At 40.4% G+C, this 24,631-nt stretch overlaps 1 protein-coding gene across 4 annotated transcripts in view; it reads right to left on the reverse strand.

Moving 5' to 3' along the window:
• The window catches only part of MPP7 (MAGUK p55 scaffold protein 7), a 150,357-nt gene extending 128,380 nt beyond the window's left edge, over positions 1-21,977 (reverse strand). For 3 of the 4 annotated variants that reach the window (XM_051802422.1, XM_051802418.1, XM_051802424.1), the window contains exons 1-2: positions 21,909-21,977; positions 17,799-17,876 (exon numbers count right to left, since the gene is read on the reverse strand). The gene's annotated coding sequence lies outside the window, so the exon portion shown is untranslated. Of the gene's footprint in view, positions 1-17,798; positions 17,877-21,908 lie in introns of those variants that run through there. The other variant, XM_051802420.1, reaches the window with a different exon arrangement.
• Positions 21,978-24,631: the final 2,654 nt, after the last annotated feature.

Below are 24,631 nucleotides of genomic sequence, written 5' to 3' on the forward strand. Positions count from 1 at the left end.
AAACCGAGTATAATGCAATACAAAAATATGCTTTCACAGTAATATATGTTAAAAGAAAAAATTGTTTGTAAAGCCTCAGATGTGCATACACTCAATATATTTCTATGCTTATCCCAGATAAAAGTGAAACAAAACCATTTACAGCAGGATGAGAGATGGCATCACAGTGCCAAGTACAGTAGCTCTAAACTAATTATGAAAGGAAGCACAATCAGAAAAACTGTCCTATGAATAACAACACACAGGTTGTCACAACCAGTCATCAGATATGAAATAAACATATAAACCCCCCAGTATTTTAGTATTATGTTTAAGCACAGATGTGTAAGTCCATTTTCCCTGACACGTCTGTTGAATATTGTGAAGAAAATGCAAGCTCCCCACCTGCAAATTGTGAACAGTCTAAAATGCAACATCCAAGGTAACTTATTACAAAAAGCTGTCTCTCCAGAGTACATTTTATTCACGGCATAACAAGGAAATTGTTATTTTGAAACAAACTTAAGTTCTGACACACATAATATCTAACTTAAAACCCTAGAGCTACCATTTGACACTTTCTTTAAGATGTTTGTGCCAAAGTAGATTTTTCCCTTTTAGGAAAGAAGATTTTAGTAAGTTCACACATTAAACCACAACTCTTCATCACATAATAAAGTCCTTCAAATTCAACACCTCCTTGAAGTCAGTCATTACAAGTTGCACATTACAACCACTTCTCAATTGATCTAGAAATAAATACAATATTGACAAAAGTGCTAAGAAACACATTTTAGACAGTAAATTTCTGACAGAAAACAGGGAAAACCAAGATATAAAGAATTCAGAATGCTCATTAAAATGCCTTCTGCGATTACTCAATAGGAAGCTGAATACAGCTATTCACTGAAATTAGCAAATTAATTTTGCCTTCTTTTCCCTGAATTCCATTAATATACAGACATCATGATGCAAAAGAAATCTGCAGATGCACTTCTATCCATTTTTATTCTGTTTTGAACTGGAACGTCTCATCTTTGCCGATATATTTACAGAGGCACAGAAATGTGACTATTTCTGCCTTTCTCTAGATGCATCTTCTTTCATCTGTCTTACACGCTTACCTATGCTAAACTTATGACCAATTCCTGTATGTCATGGTTTGAGATGGCCCCAAAATCCAATTCCCTAGCTCCATTCCCCCTCCCACATCTCAACCTAATGTGAGATGGGTTTTTCCAGACAAAACACACACCAGACTCAAAGTGGGGGAAAGGGAATATATTACAATGACTGTACAAATAAATACCATATCACATTATACACATGATCACAAACTATCTCTACCATGACATATGTATTTACAGTGGATCAGATCTCTTCTCCCCTCCAAATAAAAGTCCAGGAGGGAAAGAAGGGCAGATCCCTTTCAGTCTTTGAACAGCAGCATCTTCTGAGGCAGCAGTCTGTCTTCTCCACATGCAGCAGTTGATAGCTGGATTTCTGCCAGCACTCACGAGGGAGGTATTCAAGCCTCTCTCGGCCCCATCGCCTCCAACCAAGGGGTCTTCCGTGGGCTTCGTAACCCCAGACAAGGTCGTATCACCACGTCATATCATGAAGACACAGGGGGGTCTTCGTGACGGTCTGGTATCTCCAGGAGACTCAGCTCCTTGCAGGGCCTCTGTGCCCTGTCTCTCAGGCTGCCACCGTGGCAGCAGTGCAAGGGGGGGAGAACCAAGGTCAACTCCCCCCGCATTCCTCTGGCCGTCCCGGTCCAGCTCCGGGACGCTCTGAGCTTCTCAGCTCCTCTCTCTCTCTGGTGCTGCATGTCTAAAACTCTTCTCCTAAATAGGAGTCCATGTCCCTCTTCTCCAAGAGGGGTCTCAAGGGAGTTTTGGGGGATCTGGTACAGTCTTACCCCCAGAACTCTGTCTCTCAGACTGCTGGCTCTCTTTCTCCTCGGCTCTCTTTCCAGGAGTCTTCTCTCTGCGGTGCCGCATGTTGTTTCTGCTGCTCCTTCAGTTCAGGTGTTATCTGCTCTGGCTCTCTGCCACCGTTTCTCTGGTCAGTGCCTGCTGCTGCTCTACGCCCATGGAGAAAACATCTCCCGGCATAACTACAGGCACCTAGCCCAGCTTTATGCTGTTCCAGGTCCCTGTAGCCCCCCCCAGCCAGGGGTTGGGAGGCCCCAGAGGGCCCGAGGGGCTCAGAGCCCCTTCCTCGTGGCTCTACAACATGGCCACCTCTCCTCCACAACCCAACTACAACTCTTCTTTTCCCGGTGAGCTTGTGGGATGTTGACATTTTTGCAGGAGCGCCCATTGGACAGAACTCCAAAACTTCCAGGGGTTTCCACCCCTTGGGGTCTACCACTTTTCTAGCCTCTGGGGGAAAACAAGATTCAAACCATGACACTGTATAAATTGGTAGGAGCTTATACATACTAACAAGAATTAAGAACCAGGGTTTTTTTATATGACTTCTCAGAAACAAATTATAAAATTCTGGGGTTTGGTTCTTATTTTGGTTTTGGGCCTTGTATAATTGTAGTTTCTAGTACAATCATGTCTTTATTTTCTCCATACCTGATCAACTTGACTATTTGAAAAAAGCAATTTAATTTAAATGTGGAAGATATTTGTATTGCTAAAGTAATTATATTCCATGTAAGAAAACATTCAGGCACTTAAGCCCTTAGCATCTGTAGCTATCATTGCAGCTTGTGACTTCAGATCCCATGACTATGAAAGATTTGGGCTGGGCACATTGTGCATTTGGTCAACAGTTTCAAGGCAGATCCTTCAAAATTCTTACTTGTGATTAAGATCTAATTCAAGGCTAACAAACTGTGCACCACCCACCTTTAAAAAGCTAGAAGAGTTTTAACTGCAACTATGGAATTAAGGTAAGTACCCTAAAAATTACAGTGCACGGGTTACTTGAAATCCAAAGTACCTGTGTGCTCTGAGCAGTCAGAAAACAATGACCCAGCTACATGACGGGATTGTGGGGCTGCTCTACACAACAGATACAGAGATCTTTCTCTCAGCACTCCACTGCAGAAGACAAGATCACTCTTAAGCTGGAGTCCATCTTGCCTTCTGGTTTAAAATACTCTCTTTGTATGAGATTTGAAGATTTGAAGGCAGTCATTAAGGGCTGGTTGGAGGTGGACCCCTGTGTATCAGCAGATTGCTGGGGAGCTAATGACAGGCAGGACAGGAGTAGACAAGGGAAGGACTTCGAAGGGAGGTCTGGTGCCCTATATAGAACTCAGTACGAAAGAGGGATCCTGTAGAATAAAAAAAAATTATTACATGATACAATTAACAGCCTTGTAAATTCCTTGCAGCAGAACTGTGTTTCTGAGAGAAGCAGAACCAGATGTTGTGTATTACAAGGCAGACAAATACTGTGACAACTGACAAAAGAGATTAGGCAATCTGAAATATTTTCAGTGTTTAAATCCCCAAGAAAGAACATATCCTACAGATATTATTACAGGATTTGAAATGACTAACACTTAAATATAGCCTTGATATGATGCTGAATTTGGAAAATATTTTCCTGTTTATGAGCTCGAGTGACAGAACAATGGTATCATTCACAGAAAATCATGAAAGGACATAAGAGGAATTTTAGAAATGGTAATGACATTATGGAATGAATTGTATTATTCAAGATAGCAATGTGCTTTTTAAAATTACAAATTAAGTGTTTCCAATAATTTACTTGAAAACCAGTAATAATACTAATAAAATACTTCCCAGTGCAATTTAACACTACTATTTCTTTATAGTTGACAATAATATTCAGATAACATAGAAAGAACCGTGTCTTGCCAATCCCACCCAAGGAGCCTTTCCTCTGTGCCTTTTGCAACCAGACTTGTCTATCTTGCACTGGCCTTTTTGGCCACCAGTGTGCTTGTAGCAAATGTGGGCAGAGTCCTTCCCAAATGTTCGTTCACCAAGCCTGGCCATGAGGACATATTCAGATACTGAAAGCAATGAAAAATTTAATTTCTATTTTTGTAATTGATGCAATCAGTTTTAGCTAGTGACTATATGTAAGAATAATTAATCTTAAGGAAGATGGCAATGTAGAAAAAACCAGTCTTGAACAGATTATTGTGCAATCTGCATCCCAAACACATAAAAAGGTGAAAGTGCTAGTGTTGATTCAGGAAAACAATGCACAAATAATTCAGCCTTTTTAAAATAAACTTAGGTTTGTGCACAAAAATATAATAATAATTCTTAATATTACTATTAATAATACTCTTTTTTAGCTTTTCATTGAGTTCAACATGGTCTATAAAAACCAAGGTTTTTTACTTCCCTCAAATTAAATTACAATTCATTACCTACTAATGCTATACTTTCATTTGCTAATGTCACTAGTGAGTGAGCAACTGAAAAAATAGAAAGACCTTCCAGTAAAATATTCTTAAAATAATATCTGTCTAGAAAGATCCACTCCAATTTAAAGAAAAAAAAAAAAAACCTAGTGTGTGTTACTTTCAAGTAATGATTTATTGAGGAGGATGCCTCTGTAGCTTCTAAGTTAAGACTGACATTTGAACAAGACACACCCAGGCAGAAGTATATCAAACTAAAGGAAGCCTAGTTTTCAATGAAGACAGGAAAGGCACTTCTACCATCACATAAAATCCGGGAGACAGGTTTCCTCTACTCCATTAATTCCAATAAAAGAAGTGCACATTCTCAAGAACTTCTAAATCAATGTTCTTCAACTAAAATCATTAGTTCTCCTCCTCCTTTTCTGATAGTTTCGAGTGCTTTCCATTATAGATATTAAGAGATAAAAGTACTGAATTGTCATATCAAGGAACACAACCAGCTCTCCCCCTTCATCTCACTTCTCCACAGATAACTTCCTCCACAATTAATCTTTTGGAGAATCTGTCATATTATTTACATTTCTCAGTGCAAGGGAGACACTGCCCAACTTCTTTAAGATCCTTGGGATCTCTTGGTCCTTGACAAACACCTACTCCTCCTTTCCCATCCAAGGAGTTGCACACAGTACATTCTGAGCAGCAATAGAGAGTATTCTTTTCCCCAGTAATCTCCTTGCCTACATCCTAATAAAAGTACTATCATCTCCTTCACCCCCTCACTTCTTTCTTCCCACTGGAAATAGAACAATGCTTAGATGATCATGGTCCTTTATCTAAAACTCTTCAGAGAAATTCAGTTATAAAGTCCAGAACAGATTTTTTTTGCCCATAAGATATTCTTCAATCTTAGAGAAAACACATTATTTTGAAACAAGATTCTGAAAAGGCAGCTTCAGTGTTAGAAAAACAGTTATGCATCAATAACATTACCCTTCTTTGCCCGTAGCAGTAACAGCCACAGTACTGCTTTTAGTAGTTCCAACGCTATACAAAAGCAGAACTGAACCCAGCAAACTGGGCAATGTTCACTGGTTGAAGCAGCAAGAAATATGTGTTTTACTCTTCTGCTTCAGAGTACCAGAACAAATGAGTGTTGGCTGTAATGCAAGCCTCAGCCTAATGTTCATACTCACATCTGCTATTCTTCAGCTGTCAGACTGAAGAGGAACACCAATAAGCTACACAACTCTGCTAAAGCTGATTGAAACGCAAATGAGAATCAGCCAACATGCAGAGGAATAACAGGCTTTGGAAAAAAACCCCACTTATCTCCCAGGGAAAAAACCTGGTGCTCCAGGTTGTTTCAGGTTATTCGTTAAAAGCATTTGAACCGAGTATCAGCAAATACCAGCTCATGAAAGAAGATTTAAGTCAAAAGGTTTGTGCTAACATTGTAGTATTGCTTTCTGACTTCTAAATAAAACTGAAGTAGAACACCTCCACTTGAAATATTTAATTAGGCAGGAAATCTAAATCTCATATCCAATTTTCTTTCACCAAAATCTCTTTATCCTCAACGTTACAGTAACTTCATTTATTCTTAATATTAACAGGTGCTGTTTAAATTCAGTGCCAGAGACAGGATAGGACATAAGCATAATATTACATTTGGAAACATGAGTGAAATTTGGCAGAAGCTGCCATGTTGAGGTATCTCAGACACTGCACATGTGCTCCTTGCTGTGAACTGTGCCAGCTATGGAAACTAAACCACTTTAAGGTAGATGTCTTGCAGATCAGATGTACAGACTGCCCTTTCTTCATATTTCAGACAATACAGGACACAAAAAACAATCCCACAATGGCCTTCTGTGCACACATCTTTCCTTCTGCTTTACAGCCAAACACAGAAGTGTGCAATCATACCAGTGTTCAACCTGTTTTTCATTAATTCTACTTTATAGCACCCAGGAATTGTATATTTAAAGAAGTCACTCATGCATGAAGGCAGCCATCCTCTCACGCTGAGAAACCCAGATCTAGCAGGTTCGAGCCAAAAAGCAACAGTTACTATGATTATTTTCATTTTTTCGTTGAGGAAAGTTTTTCCCAATTTTTCTCACTTTCAAGCTAAGTAACTCATTAAGAGTCAAAGTTGGCTTAATTTCATTCTATTACAATTTTGCCCCAGTAGAAGCCCAATTTTTGAGGGTTATTTGTATCGGGATTCAAAATCACAATGTCTGTCTTTGAAAAAAAAAAAAAACAAAAAACATGAGTTTAAAAAGAAAAAAAAAAGGAAACAAATTTCATGCCCAGAAGTGATATGATAAATGACTGCCATTACTGTTCCATTTTCTTATTACAGTATCTCAAGTTGTTAAGAAATTTTCTGGTCAAACATTAAGTAGAAAACAGTACTCAATTGCTAGCAACATTAAACTGGAATAAAAACAGGTTGTTTATATGTTGATTCTACCACTACTCTCCAGTAGCAAAACTTGCTTTTCTGGAAAACATGGAAATGAATCCCTGTTTCCAGAGAATATCTGACGCATCAGCCTGAGGGATACTTTGCACAGGACTGCCCCTTCCTTCCTGATGGAGCTGCCCATGGCACCGGGGGACATGGTTTAGTGGGGAACATGGTGGTGTTGAGTTAATGGTGGGACTCGATGATCACAGAGATCTTCTCTAACCTTAGTGATTCAGTGATTCTATAATTCAGTCAGAAATGCACGTTGATGGATTTGAGACAGTAGGCAATAAGTGTCAGCCTGCGATCTGGTGGTTAGATCACTCACCTAAACACAAACAAATGCCTTATGGCCTCTTGTAAGAAGAGAAAAATGTGGGCTTGAGATTCCTCAGGTTGAGAAGGACGCAGAAACAAGCCCTCCTACTTCCTGGACTAACAAGCTAATTAACTGCTAGTCTACTACACATAAGATAAGTACCAAAAGCATCTTCCTACGAGAAAACTGCAGACATGAGTATGGAATTCATTTTCTGATCAATATAAGGGTTACTACCGTCTAAGGTATACCCTGGTTTCCTACCAACCAGCTTCACTGTACCAGCACTCCACATTATGGATTTCAAATTCCAATCAGGAAATCAGAATCTCACCATCACATGGTCCTTAGATCCCTGCCTCCATACTTTCTTAGCCAGGAGCCTAATCTTTATGAACATTAGAAGGCTTATGTTCTTTCTTAAACCTGGGACATAAAACCTTCCACTGCATTTTAAACAATGTTTGGTTTATTTTTTCCAACACAACAGCCTTTGGGATTTTAAATGGGAAGAAAGTAGGTCAAGTCTTCCTACTGAAGTCTTTTCAAATTATTTTTCTTAAAAGTTTCTTAAAATTTTTCTAAAATTCTGCAAAATGTATCCACCTTTTACATCTTCCTTTAAGATCTTAAGAATATAAGTTTTTGAAGAGCACATTGATTTATTGAGTCTTACAAGTAGCAAGTGTCTATAAATATTAGTCAGAAAAATATTTAAACATAATTCCAGTTTTGATTCCTTTGTAACGGGTCTGACTTATCTTTGATCACACATCTTAGCAGTAACTCATTGAAATGCACAAAGAGTTTGTCTGTGCATAGATCAGCCACAGAATACTCATCTGAACATTTAGCAGCCTAAGGAAAAAAACAAAAAAAACAAAGTAGAACCCAGGCACTTGAAGCAATCAAACATCTGCCTGCCTTTCAACACCTCTTTCATAGGATTGCCTGCATTCCTAAATTAGAGAATATACCACGAGTCCCTGCTGTTTGAACAACCTTGCTACTCGAAGACAATTTCAGAGTTTAAAATACAAAATTTTCTATCTTTGTGTTTCTGTTGTGCACTGCAATAACAAGGAAGCTACTATTCACTTTTTTTTTATCAGCAATGTACAAAGAATAAGACACACCCTTCTCTGCAAACTGGAAAAACCTGCTATGTGAAAACTGAAAAGTCTCCAACTACCTATACCTTCATTTTGCTCTACTTTCAACAGAAGCTGAGGGAGGCTGCAAGGACTTGGCCTTAGCCTAGTAAAAATAAATCTGAGCAGAAAAGCAAGGGCTATGTATAAACACACCGAGATAATTATAAAACAATAAGAAAAATCTATTTAAAATAAAAGGACATTCTTGGCTCAAGAACAAGTTATTACGAACTGATGATGAATAAATTTAGGTTGAACACTGTAAGCAGCTTCTTCACCTTTAGGGCAATTTAGCATTTGAACAGGCTTCTAATTAAAATAGTGAGGAGAAAAAGCTCATCTGCTTTTAAGACAGCACTCCATATGTCTGTGTCTGTATGACATAAAGCCTACAAGAGCATGAAAATAAACTTGATGAATAGGCAGGTCCTTTCCTGTCCCACGTTCCTAAGAGAACAATAACTGTCAAGCAAATAACATCATTCTGATACAACTCTAAGATATAACCATCTGTCAAGCAATACCCAAGAATAATTACACCACAGATAGCAAAACCAGATATTAATACCACAGCAGGACAAACTTTGCCAAGAGCAAACTTCACAGAGTATCTTTTCATAGGATGTCTTAGACCCATAACCTCACTTCTCAGAATTCCATGCTCCCTCTGCAGAAAGCACACCTCTCATGCACAACTCGCTCCCAAATCTGAAAGAGGGCAGCTTATTTGGTCTCCATGCAACCAGGCAGTCCTATCCTCTGCACCCCAAGCATTCTGCACCCCCACAGCAGATCATCTTACCCAAAACAATATCACATCTAGTGTGCTCAAAGGGCTCTTTATTTGCTACAATCCTTACTATGTTCATCTCAGGCAGGAGGATTCAATACCGGCTGTCAACTGCTTTGCTATTGAAAGGTTCAAATGGCCACTTCTGCCCTCAGATCATTAACCACAAAAACTGCAGCAGCCATGAAGGCCTAAGACAATTGGTTAGACACAAATGGTCCCAGGAATAATACATTCTATTAGACTAACTTTCATAGTTCAAAGTGTAGACAGTCTTTCAGGCATACCTGACTTTCAACTTGCTTGATATGTAAAGATACACAGAACAAAGTATAGAAGTTGGTCTAAATAAAGACCATTACCTGCCCCTACAAGTCTTTCAGGCTAGGAGGCTGTTTTACACAAACAGGTACAGGCCTGGCTATGGGGGATTTTTACACCTTTATATTATTGCTACATATCTGAAATTGAGGACAAACTGCAAAATGTCTTTGGCCTATAGGCTCCACCTGCTTCTCACACATCCTATTATTCTCTTCTAAAGGCTCATATTGAAATGCAACAACTGAGTGAATCGTAAAAGAGAGGAAAGTAGGAGCTCATCAGGAGCTGTACATCAAAGGCAAAGCAAACAGGACCAGTCACACAAAAGCTCAGGACACTCAAGGAAATTGCCTGGCAGCACAAAAGAGCAAACTACAGGAAGTATTTTTTTTTTCATTCAATACCTGATTAGGCCGTAATAGCCAAAATCCAATTATTAAAATAGTATGCAAAACACACTCTGAGAACAGGTTCTTTGGCTGCTATAAAACTAATGGTCCAGACACAGCCTGTCAGTCACAAAAGTTTTGATATCAATTCTTGTTAACAGCTAAACTGCTACACCAAAACAAAGGCTGCTTTACAGATACTTGTTATTCTCTTTTCCTATATATCCTCTCTAGGTCACTTCTGAAGAAAGTATAACAGCTCTTACATTCCCATCAGCAGATCTAAAGTATATAATTTATCCTTAATCAACACACAGTTTCATTTTAAATTTAGATTTCAAAAGTATTTCCATTTTTGGTTGATTTCTCCTATCATTATCCCTTGCAAAACTATTGTGGTTAAGCCCATGGAAAAGTTTTTCAGAGCAGGAATAAAACTTGTGTTTGAGCCATACAGTTTATGTAAATTAATCTCAATCTGTATTTTCTTAGCAAAGCACAGAGCATGGTAGCTGCAAGACAAGCATCACAATCCATTTTCAGCTTGTTTATATCACACCCCAGCATTTTCCTACCATTTTAGTTCATCTGCTTACACTGGAATACCAGTCCTTTTTTAAACTTGTCATCAAAAAAGCATACACTTTTATTCTCTCTGAGAGCCTGCAGATCTGATTTATAGTATACTTCAGACATATGACTGCATAATTCAGACAAGTTTAAAAAAGGTATGCTGAAAGAAGATACCACCAAAGACTTCCAGTGAGTCCTGCTGAGAATAAGCGGACACGTTTTACTTGACCTACCCTACTAATCTCAGCAAGCTGGTCCTTAGCCAAGCTCAAATGACCACTTTCAAATCCTTGCTGCAACTCCACCTCAAGTCTTTGATCATTTTTCATCTGGGAGTAACACATGGATTTCTGCTTCTTGGCCTATGTACAGCTTCCTCGTAATCCACGAGCTGATCTCGCTAGTATCACAAAGTGGGAATACTCATCTCAACTTTAGCTACATTTCTCTCCATCACATACAGAAAGGGATATATAGGATACTAATAAGATAAATTTCAGTTATCTTAACTGCTTATAGACCATTTTGATCATTTTGCCATAGAATTAGACAGCAAAATACAAAACTACAACCATATAATGACAATAATAATAATGACAGTTAAATTTTGATACTCAGCAGTCTGACACAAAAGTAGATAAATTGTAGGGTGAAATCTACTTGATCTAGTTTTCATTCCTCTAAATATTACAAAATCATAAACAATTGTAAACAAAGCAAAAAATTGCTTGAAATGTAATTCGCTTTTGCACAAACTTACCTTAAACTGGAATAAAGTTAGCAAGAATATTCTGTATCACAAAAGGTCTTTACCTTAGCTAAGTATTAAAATAGACAAATTGAACTCTTCAGAAAAACTGTAAGCACTGCAAAGCATACAAAAGGAAAAGGCGTCTACACAAAACTAACCTAAAGCACTCACAAAACACGCAGCTGTTAAGAGTTCCATGCATCTCAAAATGCACTCACTTTGTGTCTTATGCTTCTTCCAAGATGCACTAACAGACAATTTACAGAATTGCCTGTTAGATATTCTGATTACTCTCCTACACTCACCTCTGGCTGTTTTCCAGCCTGAATGATTTTGCTATGTCACTGCAATGACAGCAAAAGAATCCTGTGTCCCAAGTAGCACAACCATTTTTAAGTGCATTACTTTCAAACAATACTTTCTGAAATACTGTCTGGAAATATGAATCGGGGAATTCCTGTGTACAAAATCTGGATCTCAGGTGTAGTTGTTTATGCTAAGTCTCAGGCTGATAAAGTCACACAAACTTGCAGTTTTTATGAGCAAAGGTTTTTTTCTTTCTTCATTTATATTTAATTCCAAATTTATAGAAGTACATAGGACATTCTAGGAGCTGGTACAATCCCATACCAAGTCACAAGCCAAAGACTGCCATGAAAAAAAGTCAGACCAAGAACCCTCTGCTGAGACACTAGCAACAGAGAAAGACATCTGCCTCAGCGTGACTGCCAGAACACGGCCTGGCTGAGCCCCATGGAAGAAAGGTCTCAGCATCACGTAAGGAACTATTACAAGAAGTCCAAGCCAGCCCGACAATACTGTTTGTTCTCTCTTCTGTCTTGTCTAACAAAGAAAAGGAAACAGAACAAACACTGTGCCCCGTGACAGCACAACTGACTGGGAATCACTGACACAGACGGAGGTACCTTTACATCAGTACATGACAGGGCTGAAGCCAGTTTCTTACTTGGTGACCCAAATAGCTCATACCTTGACTCCTTAGGAAGAGGCTTTTATTTAAAGTTTTTATCACCCCTGTTTTGTTACAAGATTCCTGTAGGATCCAGTGGATTAGATGAGCTTTTTCTGTAGTTTTACTATTTCCAGGGGTACAATACTACTACTCTGTTCCCTTCCAATAGAAGTTCAGGAAGAATTTTTCCTGAAATGTGCTGATTCTACTAAAAGAATGGCAAGCATCTGACACCTTCCTTTCTTCACTTTATCATTCTTTTTGCTTTTTTTTCCTCGGCCTGAGAAAGGTTTTGCTGCCAAGGGAGGTGGGAAGACTCATCAGTGAGAGAGGTTTGCTGCAACAATTATCTGAAACTCAAGGTCAAATGTTTCTCTTGGTCACAGCTGCAGATGCACACACCTACCCACACACATTTAGTCTCCTTGCAGTGAGGGCTGCCCTGTACTTGAGTACATATGCCATGAAAGAATTTTTATGTATAGTACATGTGCATACGAGGACGAGTTCATGCATAAAAACATCCAACCCCAGAAAAAAATGATCTAACTACAAAGAAGAGAAAATTTGTAGCTTCCCACGTGTTTGTAACTTCTAGTTTCTAGATTTGTGAGTGGATCTCCACCACGTAAACACTAGATTTTGGATTACCTTCCCCATTGTAACATAGTAAAAAACACCACGACAGTCAGCACAAGGGAACTAGACATGAGGCTTCAGTCAGGCTGTGGCATGTTCTTACTTCTCCACTGTGTGTGCCTGTCACACACATCCATATCAAATCTCATATCTCTAGTCAAGCACTCAAGTGGGGAGATAACATCTTGGCATACCACTCAAGAATGAGTTTTTGAGAAGAAAAGGTCGTATTATTACTTACTAATTCAGAACAACATATCATTTAATGTCTCTAGAAAGTATTCCAAGAACTATGGAGAAATCTTTCTTTCTAAAGGCAGCAAAATATATACAGAGGAAGATACACATTCTCCTGAGTAATTTCCATTATTCAGGAGATTATATAAGGAACAACAGTAGAGAAACATTAACATTTGTTAAGGCAGAATCAAAACCAAACCCTGCTTGAGAGAGGAAGAAGGTAACAGTATGCCTTTCATTCATGTATGATGGCCAGCACATAGGTCATAAGGCCCATACTAATTAGAGGGCACAAAGCTCTTTGCTCACTGTCCTCTCAAGTGCACATCTAAATATAAGGGAAATCAGCATCTGAATCTGGACAGCCAGCGAGTGAGAAGCAGCCCTGCAAAGACAGGGATGAAGACTTTTGGCCTCTGTAGTGAGGACACTGTCAGTGTAGCCTGGAGCCAGGAGCGACACGCGCTGGAATCCTGCAGACACCACAGCAGCTCCGACCATTCCTCTGAAGGCATGGGAAGAAGGACACGCTCTTATTTTTATTCCACTGATGAGAGACCTTATGAGCTGCAAACTAGCAGCTAAACAAATGTCTAACATCTAATGTATCACACATAAGATGAGATTTGCTTTTGGACAACTGAACTAAACTTATTATTTAGAACTTCACAATATGGGCGAATGTAAGAAATCTCAATTAAAACATGTAGCTGTTCTGACATACTAGAAACTGTTTATGTAAATTAAACAGCCACAGAAGGTCCAGTTACTTAACACTTCCCTGTTACTGTTAGTCTTAGACCATACTAATGTGCAGGCATGTTTTCTTTTCAGGACTCTGGAGATACTCCATTCATATTATCTAGATGGTGTTTTTTCACCATCAGAATCACAGAATGGTTTGGGAAGGGACTTTAAGGATCACCTATTTCCAACCCCACTGCCATGGACACAGACACCTCCCACTAGACCAGGTTGTCTAAAGCCTCATCCATCCTGGCCTTGAGCACTGCCAGGGATGGGGCATCCACAACTTCTGTTTTTTCCATCATCCCAACTGACCAGCCTGTGAAAATGTACCATGCATCTGCTGGCACTATGTGTCATTCTAGAGACTTTTACCTGTGATGACAGCAGGTTTGTTTTAATAAGCTGCAGTGTCTTGATAAGTAATGCATATGTCTATTGAACTGATACATGCATTTTAAATATTAATGCTATATCAGAGCTAGATGAAAGCTTTAGAGAAGACAGAATAAGTGATTTAATAAGGTGGGACATTTAATTCCCTGATGTAAGTTAGCAGCACTTTAAATGGTGCACTCGGTCCTTGAATAAAGAAACCAGAATACCCCATTTTCTTTCAAATTTCCTATCGCCCAGAGCAAGTCAAAACCACTCATTAAATAGTGTGATGAAGGTGAAAGTCTGGAGAGTAAAATGGAAATTCAACATTAATGAAGAGGCATTTACTCAACAGCCATCATGGATTACATATGTCCACCTACACAACAAAGCTACAGAATTAAACGTTGTGTTACAACTGCTGTCTGCCTCCATTCATAGAGCAGTTAAAGAGAGTATTTTCCTAAATCTATCTTCCCTAGGGGATGTTTTAATTCTGAACCATAAGAAAAATCTAACACCACCTTTGGTTTGTTGAGCCAGAAGTAAACCACTGGTACAGAGTTACTGGGTTGAGATTACCCATCTTCCTATTACAGATGTTGGTTATTATGTTTCTGTGTACTTTTTTCAGTCAGTTGTGGTGATGATAAACCAACCAGTAATGATTTGGACCACACACACCTGACACAACTCCAAATATGAAAAGAAAAATAGCATTTGGTAAATTTTCTTAAGTTTCCTTGGTATTCTATGACTCATTAAAGGTAATTAGCAGATCAGTCGGGCTCTACTGTGAGAAGAGGTTATTGAGTTTGCAAACCCTTCCTTACAGGTATCAGCTAAGACTCTTGCGCTGTGTGCAACATGTGGGTCTGTTTATTTCCAAAATTCAAATATTTGTTATATTAATGTTGGCAAATTACGTTTTATATCACGTATTGGGAAAGAAAAGTGGTACCTAAAATATTTAAATCCTTCCTCCACAGCCATGTCAGCTAAAGATTCTTCTTTTTAGACAAATTTCTGTGTTGGTTTCTAACACCCTTCTATTCCCATTCCAAGATTTCTTCCTTTTGAAATGAAGGTACTTAACAGTCTTCACGTAACAATGTGAACAAGTTCAATAAAAAGTCCTAATGAGAAGGAATCTTAATTATCTTTATTGCATATATCATGAAATGCATAATATGTCAGTATGTCAATAAATGCATATGTCATGAAATCAGGCAGTAAAGTAATATTCAATACAGTACATAGTGTTAGAAAACAGTTTCTGCAGCTCCTGGGAAACAAAAGCGTTTACAGCCGACAAAATAAAGTTTTCAGCTTTTTCCCAGTTGTCAGTCTGGTCCTTTGATGCCTGTTTCCTCCAGTAGCTGCCTTGTGAATCCTTCCCTTTGCAGCACTCGCAGCAGAACTTTGCACATTTAACTGCCCAGGAAGACATTTTCCTCCACTGTAGCAGTCCAGAAATCTGCTATTTCCAGTGACAATTTCTCCTCCAATCTGGGTGCCAGCATGCCCACCATCCACTAGAAGCAGTATCTTCCAGCAGAAATGAACAGAGGGAAAATACAACAGCATTCAACTGTCTGCATTTGCTAGCTGTAGCCATGGTTCTAAACAAAGGAAAACATCTGTCTTTTCTACACTTGATCCAAAAATGTGTTTGCTGGATGACTGACTCCTATCTTGCCTCAGTACTCAGCTGCTGCACATGATTTTTGCTCTCCATTTTAACTATCAAGATTTCTTGAAGCTGGACAGTCCTCCCTGGGAAGCACTCAGGGTGTCCTGGCAGACCTGTTCCAGGTCCCACGACCCAGACACTTGACTCTCCCGGCAGCCAGACGAGGGACCAAAGGCACCCTTCAGCACTTGGCTCAAAGCATGCCATTCACAGTTTTATCCTCTGAGGTTTATTTGCCATTTCTATACCCTTGCTCAGACTGGTCAAGGCAGCTGGAAGGTGCTCCAAGTCACTGTCTGTATCATATTTCAAACACTTGACAAGCTTTCAAAGCAGCTCAACCAGGGTGCTGTCAGACTTACTGCACTATAGTACTTGTAGTGTGTCCTCTTAATACCAAGACAAAGTTTCTAGCACATATAATTTTGATATTATTAAAGTCACAGATCTGCATCTTTGGAGAAGTAACCAATCTTAGAATAAGAAGCCTCCAACAGCTCTGTGGTACAGACTGGATGTTCCTTTCCCCACAGGAAGTTAAAGGCTACAACTTCAGTAGGCGGGACTGAAGTTACAGGTCAGCTGTACCTGTACTGGAGGTAACACAGACTTAATCAGTTAACCTCGGAGATTAGGCAGCAAAAGGCTCCTTTCAGGGTCCCTCGGATCCCCAGATGGCAAGAGAGCAGCAGTAAAGCGAGGATAGGGTGTGCCCCAGGCAAGGCAGCTAACAAAGGGCTGCTGTTTGTCCTGGTGGGAGCAGCAGTAACTGCCTTGGTAGCCGGGAAAGCATTAGGGGAGGAGCAAGGATTTTTAGATATGACTTAGAACAGAGATTTCATAGCCTCGTTAGGCTTTAGCCTTCATTCACCTTAAAAGGAGAGCAAGCTGCTCATTCAGAAGTTGATTTTGATCACCTCCAGCCTCGCTAGTTTCAAGATGAAGCAGCTTCAGCGTTCCCCCCTCCACACATTTCACTCACAATGCAATCCTAACACAAAAGTTAACTGTGTTCACAGCTTCCCAAATGACCCAGATTACAATGAGATAATTAACTGCTCATGAACAGCTATTCACTGAAAACCTCTATCTCAGTATCTGTTAAGCCACTGAAAGCCTTCATTACTGTATCTGTCAAACCTCTAAGAAGAAATTCAAGATTATTTCCTTAGATCACTTCTGGTTTTACAGCTCTTCTGAATTGAGACAAAAAAGTAAAGCTTTCCATCAGCTGAACTTACCTGCAAGGTGTTTTCTAAAAACACAAAAAAACCCTCTCCTCTCCATCTGCCAGTTGCAGCTTCTGATTCGGCCACATGTAATGTGTGAAATAAATATACTTCACTCTCCTATGTGTAATTAGCAATGTCAAGTCTGTTTCTTTAAATAGCATTCATGGCATATTGTCTGTGAAACAGCAGCTCTGCACTTCATATCAGAAACTACATTGTTCCTCTGGGAACAGCTTCATTTGCTAAAGCCAAGCTCAATCCATCAAACAATACATTATGAATGCAATAAAGGTTTTCTGTGCTCTTTATATAAATGGATGTGTACTTTTCCAAGTTCTGAGCCACAATTAGTAGCTCTGAAGCAGTTTTACTCTACACCTAAACCTGTTACACAACTTATAATGCAATGTGTTTTGTAGTAGGTTGTCAATGACCATTGGCTGTATTTGCAATACTTTCCTACTTTTTCAAAACTTCTACTATCACACATGATGAAATAACAAGAAAATTTAGTCATTCTTGACTCAAAAAAGAGGCTCTCTTTACAAGACAATAAAGAAACACACAATTAGACAACACACAATACTTAGACCAAATAATGGTACAACACTGTTTCACAGCTTTATTTATTGATACTAAGCGTGATATTAAAATTATTCTTGGTCTTTAATACTAATCCACACACTGTTCAGAACTGTAGAAGACAAGCAACAGCCTAGTCCAGTATCAGAAAACAATGAGCAAGAGTCATCATAAGGTAGCCAGTCCATCTTACCTGGATGGACTGTCTTCACTTCAAACAGGGCCTTAAGATACGCATTTTCCAGATTACGAAGCTGAGAATCTATGGAGCCTGAAAGAAAAAAGAAAGGCTAATATTAATATGGCATTAGTTCTAGTCAGTGTTGGAAATACTACATATTTTCATTTTTTTAATTCAAAATGTTAGGAGAATAAGTTTAAAATAGCTAACTTTCCAACAACTCCCTCTCTACGAAGCTCTACAGAAATGAGAAAAGCGAAAGACTTATTTAACCTGTGGGGAAAGAGGATTTCAAGTTTCATATCTCTTCTGCCTCAAGGCCTATCCCAGATAACTTGTTCTTGAAGTAATAATTAAGCAAAATAATGATTTCAAAATGGGTACCAGTAAGCTTTATCTAACATATAAACATTTGTAAGACTTCAGACATATAATCCCATTTTATATGTGAACAATATGCAAGTTCTGGTACAAAATATTAGGTATAAGCCTTCTACCACTGCACTTAATGGGTCCATATTAAAAACACCTTGTGACTTCATGCTTGTGGTAAAGATGTTCATTTCTTTGCTTCTTCATAGCTAATCGCTCTGTTTTGAAAGTCAGCAGTGACATCCACACCATTACTAGCTGTGCACACCAACATGCAGCAAAGGATTAAATATTCTGGAAACCCTCATATATTAGCAGCTCATCTTTTCTCCGGAACTTGTACTTGGGAGGTAAGGTTGGTTCCAGCCATGATTCATAATGTAGATTGATAAACCATTTTCAGGACAAAACCTGGAGTCCCAGAGGCCACTCTGCTTAATGCCATTGCTTAAGAACACATGGAATCTGTCAGCCTACCAAAGTAGGGGTAAAATCCAAGTTGTCTTCTTTGGTAGCCAAGCATAATAAACAGAGATATTCAAGAACATCAAAGTAAAGTTTTGTGCATATTCAGACATGCCTTATTTTTGCTTTCTGTTGGTTTTCCCCTAAATGCAAGACTGCTAGCTAAAATAAAGAGTATGTCAATGTATCTATCATTTATTGCTGTCTTTGGAAACTCGCTTGTCAAGGGATTTTAATGAATACTTCATGGTAACGCTCAAAAACGGTTCAGTAAAATATAAAAATGTGGCATCAATCTGTTCTCAGACCTGCCATACAGCCAACATGACAGGGGATAGAGCTAATGATCTGAGCTGCCAAGGGATGTTAGGGATACTGCAGTGTAAAAGTTATCTGAAGTGTATTAAGTAATGCTTGCTCCATGTCTCTCTATTTCTGTAATCCAGGACAAGGCACTGTATTAGATAAGTGCAATATCACTTGTGATATAAATGCCCACAATCCACTGAAAGCAGGTATAAATAAATTCAGCTATATTACTATACTTCTAAGACTAAAATTAGGAAGGGATAATTTAGTATACTGCATCTTTTCCTTAATAAACAAAACCCAGCAGCAACTAGGATGAAAACTTTTCAGGAGATGAGGTCAGGAAGAGTATATACACCACAGGCTGGAATTAAAGTGCATTAGCACAACTACATGGGAAACTTTCAAGACTCCTACACATAATTCACGTAGTTCTAAATGATGAAATGTGCTTAACTCACTGCAACAGCTTTCCAAAAGACACTCTGGAAGACAACTACCAGACACTTTGCTAGCAGCAAGACTGGATTTTTTTCCTGTTTTTACTTATTATCATACAAGTTCCACAGTAAAGCTTAATGAAGAAGAACCAGTTTAGAGGGAAGATGTGACTGAACAAGTTTTTGTAGGTCCCTTCTGTGCTCCCTTCCATATGCTAAAGATAAATGAAAGGCTCGGGTGCTTGCAACACAAAAAGGGGAGATTCAGTGCAGGAAAGCAGAACTAAGGCTGTAGTTTCAGAGAAGGGCAACATCACAACATCATAACAACAGACGGGAGTTGCAGCAGATTCAACAACATCATCTTGGTGAGAAGCACAGTGCTCCCACAGGGCACCCGGGAAAGGACTACAAGTTGCCACTTAGAAGACATACTTGTGACCATTTCCTATCAGGAGTTGGGATGTCTAAAAATGTTAACAAAATTACAGGTAAGTTAGCCTGCTTTCCCTGCACCTAGTATTGACTTTTAAATTGTATTCTTAAAAACTTACAGCTCTGACACCTGCCCAATTTAAATTCCTAATGGCATGTTACTACATAGAAAACATTTGATTACAAACACAAAAATGCAATACTAACTCAGGTTCAAGGTCCATCTGACACAGTATCCTGTTTCTAATAAGGACTGCTAGTGGATGGCTAAAGAAGAGAACAGGAACAAAGTAAACATAAAACAATCCTTCCCTGATGTACTTTGCCAGTTGACAGCAATTGGCAGCTCTGGGACTTCCTCTGCTCCTTTTAAGTGTACACATGCAAATATAAACACATACACAATAAAGTTCAAAGCTATTTGATGTCTGAAATAATTTAAATCAACTTATCACCATTTAGATTACTGCTTTACTCCTTTCCATACTGATGAATAAGCAGGCACAGTTGAAACTGATGATTCTCATTCACTCATTTCCTAGCTCTACAAGATTAAATCCCAAACCCTAAATTAACTATTGCTTTAAGACAGTTTTTAGAAGCTACATGCAATCACACATCCTGAATATAAAAAAACTTACTCAATCCAAACAGTAACATCTAGCAAAATCCCAGTGCTAATTCCAAGTGAGATTATAGATTTGATCATCCACATCAATTAAGAGCAAGCAATACTTTCAGTAAGTGAATGACCTAGTTGTAAATTAAGTAAAATATTTCTATAAATATGCCCAAGATGTAAATATCCCTTCATAAAAGAGACCTAAAGGACGATAATACCTCATACCAAAGTTCTAATTACTACATTTGAAAATGAACACCTACAAAACAACATGCCTTGTTAAAATGGGGCTCTTGATCTAAGTAAACTTAAAATAAGAACTCTGAACCTCATACAAAAACCCTAACTGTAAAAAACAAATTGTGAATTCAGCTACTGAAGATTGCCATGAGGTCTAAAAATGCTGATCACCACTGTCCAGACGGTTCAGTCTTCTTCAAAAGGAAGAAATCCAGTGCTGGGTGATATGGTTTAGTGGTTTAAGGGTTACAGTGGTAGTGCTGAGTTGATGGTTGGACTTGATGATCTTAAAGGTCTCTTCCAACCTTGAAGATTCTATGATCACTGAAAGCTACTGTACCTGCAGTTTATCTACAGTTTATTTAGAAGGAAGGAAAGGCAAAGATGTGGTGAGCTGTTTCAGAAATCAAATCAATGAAAAAGCTCCGGAAATGCAGAAAGGCAGCTTGTTATAAATACAGATTGAATAAAACGAAGCTAGGAATTCAGAGGTGAAAGCACACAAGCAGCATGCAAAAGTGCCTGCTGCTCTTCCCAGCTCTTACACCAAATATCATCATCCACGTTTCCCCACACGCAACACGCCAGATTAATAACACTGTTTACTGTTCCACACAGATTAAATGTAGGCATTAACAGGAGCTAGCTCCACAGGTGAATTAAGTTGTTATCAACCAATTCATAAAAACGCCTCCCGGCCTCGATACCCCATAAATCGCAGTTGATAGGTCTCCAGAGCCCGGCTGCGCAGCGCGGTGTCCCTTAATGGCTCAGCCACATCCATTACTCGCCGGAGCGAGCTCTGCGCAACGAATCGCGGCAGCCCGGCAGGTTTTAAAAGCCGGGCACGGCCGAGGCACTCGCCGTGATTAGATCCACCGTGAGCTCCCCCGCCCGCTCACGCCCGGCCGGGATCGCCCGCGGGGGGGGGCTCCGGGACCCAGCGCTCCCCGCACGGAGCCGCCCCCGCAGGGGAGCCCCGCGGGCAGGGTGCGGCCCCCGCGGCTCCTGGGGGGCTCCCGGGGACGGGGGGGCGGGGGCCATCTTGGAACCGGTGCCCCCCGCAGCGCCGGCACCGAGCCCCCTCAGCCCGGCACCTGCCGCATCCCCTCGCCCGCCCGCCGACCCCTCCCGCGAGGAGTCACCCCGGCACGGCACAGTGCAGCCCCGCGGGCGGCTCGGAGCGCCCCGCCGCGACCCCCGCCAGCCCCTGGACCCCCGCGGGGCTGCGGCTCGTACCTGCAGCCGGGCCTCCCGGGCGGGCGCAGCTCAGCTCAGCTCGTCTACCCGCGACTCCGCTCGCTCCGGCTCCGCATCGCCGCCGCCGCTGCCGCCTGGGCCGGGCCGGGCGCGCCGGGAGCCGCCCCCCGGGGCGGGGCCACTGGAGCCCAACGGCCGCGCGCGCACCGCCCCCCCGCGCTCCAGGGCCGCGTCCCATTGGCCGGCGGCGGCAGGGGCCGCGCAGGGCGGGGCGGTGATTGGCCCGCGGCGGAGGCGGGGCCCGCCCCGCGGGGGCGCGTGACGGCGGGTCCGGGTCCGGCGGCTGCGGAGCTCGCTCGGGGCGCGCGGGTCGGGCGGGAGGGCGGCGCGGCACGGGCGGGCCGCGGGGGTCTCCTGTGCGAGTGTGTTAGGGTTTGGCAGGAAAGCGAAGGCAAAGCTCGTGGCACAACTAATGTTTGCGCCGTTGAGCTTCCTCCTGCTTGTGTTTACTTATTATGCTAACGTATTTCAGTCTTCGAGTTGGAGCACCCTTGCGTGCACACCCTCTCCTCTCTAGAAATTTGTTAAAAATTATTTGCTGGATGTATGAGCTCGCTTTTTGTTTGGACCTTTGTATTAGTGGGTAGCTCAGCGCACAGGGGAACAGCAGTAACCTGCAGCAGCTGTTTGTCTGAGCCTGGAAATCACTACTGGCAAATCTAATTAATTAATTTCTCAACCCCATGCCTTCCGTACAATGCACGTGCCACCAGTGAACCATGTTATTTCACTGCAATCCAAATGTCTCATGGTAATGGGGCAACATTCCTATAATGTTTATTGAAAATTTCTTTAAAAGGTACAATGGGAAAACAGTATTTTGATTTGCTTCTTCTGCTGGAGATTTGATCATCCTGTTTTGTTTCACTCTGAATCCTCAATGTTTATATTACATGTGGTCCTCCCGGGACTGGGTCCCTGTGCTCTGCCATGCTCCCGACTCAGGTGTGAGACCTCCTGGTGCTGTTCCAGTGTCTGGATCTATTCTTAATGGGTTTGTTTTTCATATAATAAAACACACCAAGGATACTTCCACTCTTTTTCAAGCAAAGTAATACGCTGATACTATAACTACATATGTTTGCAACAGCAGTGGTGTCTAATATCCATAAACCCCAGCATTTAGTGCACTGGACTGTCAACCTGGGGAAGTGCAACCCTGGTCTACGCCACACTTTACTGATACTAGTTCTTGGCTAATCTCCTCGAAGTGTGTCATTACAGGTGGTTTTGGGCAGTTTTAATTCTCCTGCACTTTCGCATTCTCTTCAAATAGCATTTCAAGTGAAGTGCTTAATTGTGCCAAAAATTCATTGAGATATATAATATAAGCAATTCCTTTTAGTTTCTAATAGATGCTGCTAAACTAGTAGCAGACTATTAGTTCTTACAATTTCCTTTCATTTCTTGGGCATGTCTTTTATTACTAGACATATAACTCTGTAGTGTATAATGTGACTAATCTCATTCAGCTCCCTATGACATTTGTTCCTGTTCAGTTTAAAATTACCTTTTTTTGGCACGCTACAGGATTACATGATTTCATTATGTTGTCAATCATTTTTTTGTTTAGACGAGCAAATAATTAACAATTACTTCTTTCTTATCCATATCTTCAAACACGGGACATGATCTTTCCTCTTGTGATCCATCAGCAGCTGAAGCATTCCTGAAAGGAAACTGGTTGAACATACGTGGTTAGTTCTTGAATACATTATTCTCAAAGCCAGTAGAGTAATTACAGTGCCTAGAAATGCTAGACACCTCAAATGTAGCTCAGTTTCTGGATGAATACTTTTTGTGGGCTTTGAGATCATATTTTAAATATTCATCTCACGTTCCTTTTAAATAAATATTTCACAAGATGAAACAAATGCCAAGCTAGTAATTTCCTTCTTGTTATGCTGAGTACCACCCAAGTACTTTTTCATATCTTAAGACTTGACCTCATTTGGAAAATTAATTAATTAAAAAGCCACAGTTTTGAGTTCTGATAATTTATATGCAAACTTTTAGTTGAGGCCAGGCTGTTTTAGGAGAAATTTAAATTCCCCAGGATGAAAGTGCTGACAGACACTAAGCAACAAAACTCCAAAACAAGGCTTCCAGCCAGAAAGATGAATTGCCATTGTACCCATCCGTGTATTATCCTTCTTTTCCTATTATATGTAGGGTTTGGCAAGAGTGAGATGAGCCCTCCACCGGTTTTGGAAAAGGGTGTATTCTCCTCAAGTCCAAAGCAAAGCAATTCATGTAAGCTGGACACTCAGTAATAGCAAACAAGATGAAACTAAGGAGAGAATGAAGAGCTTTACCCCAGTCAGTGTTTTTTTCAAACCCAAGGGTTTTTCCAAACTACCTTCAGAGAACATTCTTCAACATGACTTTGGTTAAGAACTAAGCATCTCAAAGTCATTAAATCAATCTGAGTCTGAAAGTCTAAGAGCCAAACTAGCAAAAATTGGCTAGGGAGGCAGATTTAGGCAGGTTAGATGACCCGCTCCCTTTCATTTCCTCTCAGAGGTTTCTCTGGTGGAAAATGGCAGAAAGAAATAAGATACTTCAGAAGCTGTTGTGACATGAGTCCCCTAAACACTTTAGATATGATTGATATGGCTGGGATATTTTCTTCTGTCTTGCTGAAGAAAGTTGGAAATGGTTGGAAATCTGCAAAAGCAGCATCGTACATCTCTCTCAGGGGA

Source organism: Manacus candei, unplaced genomic scaffold, assembly GCF_025592945.1.
Source record: "Manacus candei isolate 608988 ecotype Guabito, Panama unplaced genomic scaffold, ASM2559294v1 h1tg000056l, whole genome shotgun sequence".
Taxonomy (NCBI): domain Eukaryota; kingdom Metazoa; phylum Chordata; class Aves; order Passeriformes; family Pipridae; genus Manacus; species Manacus candei.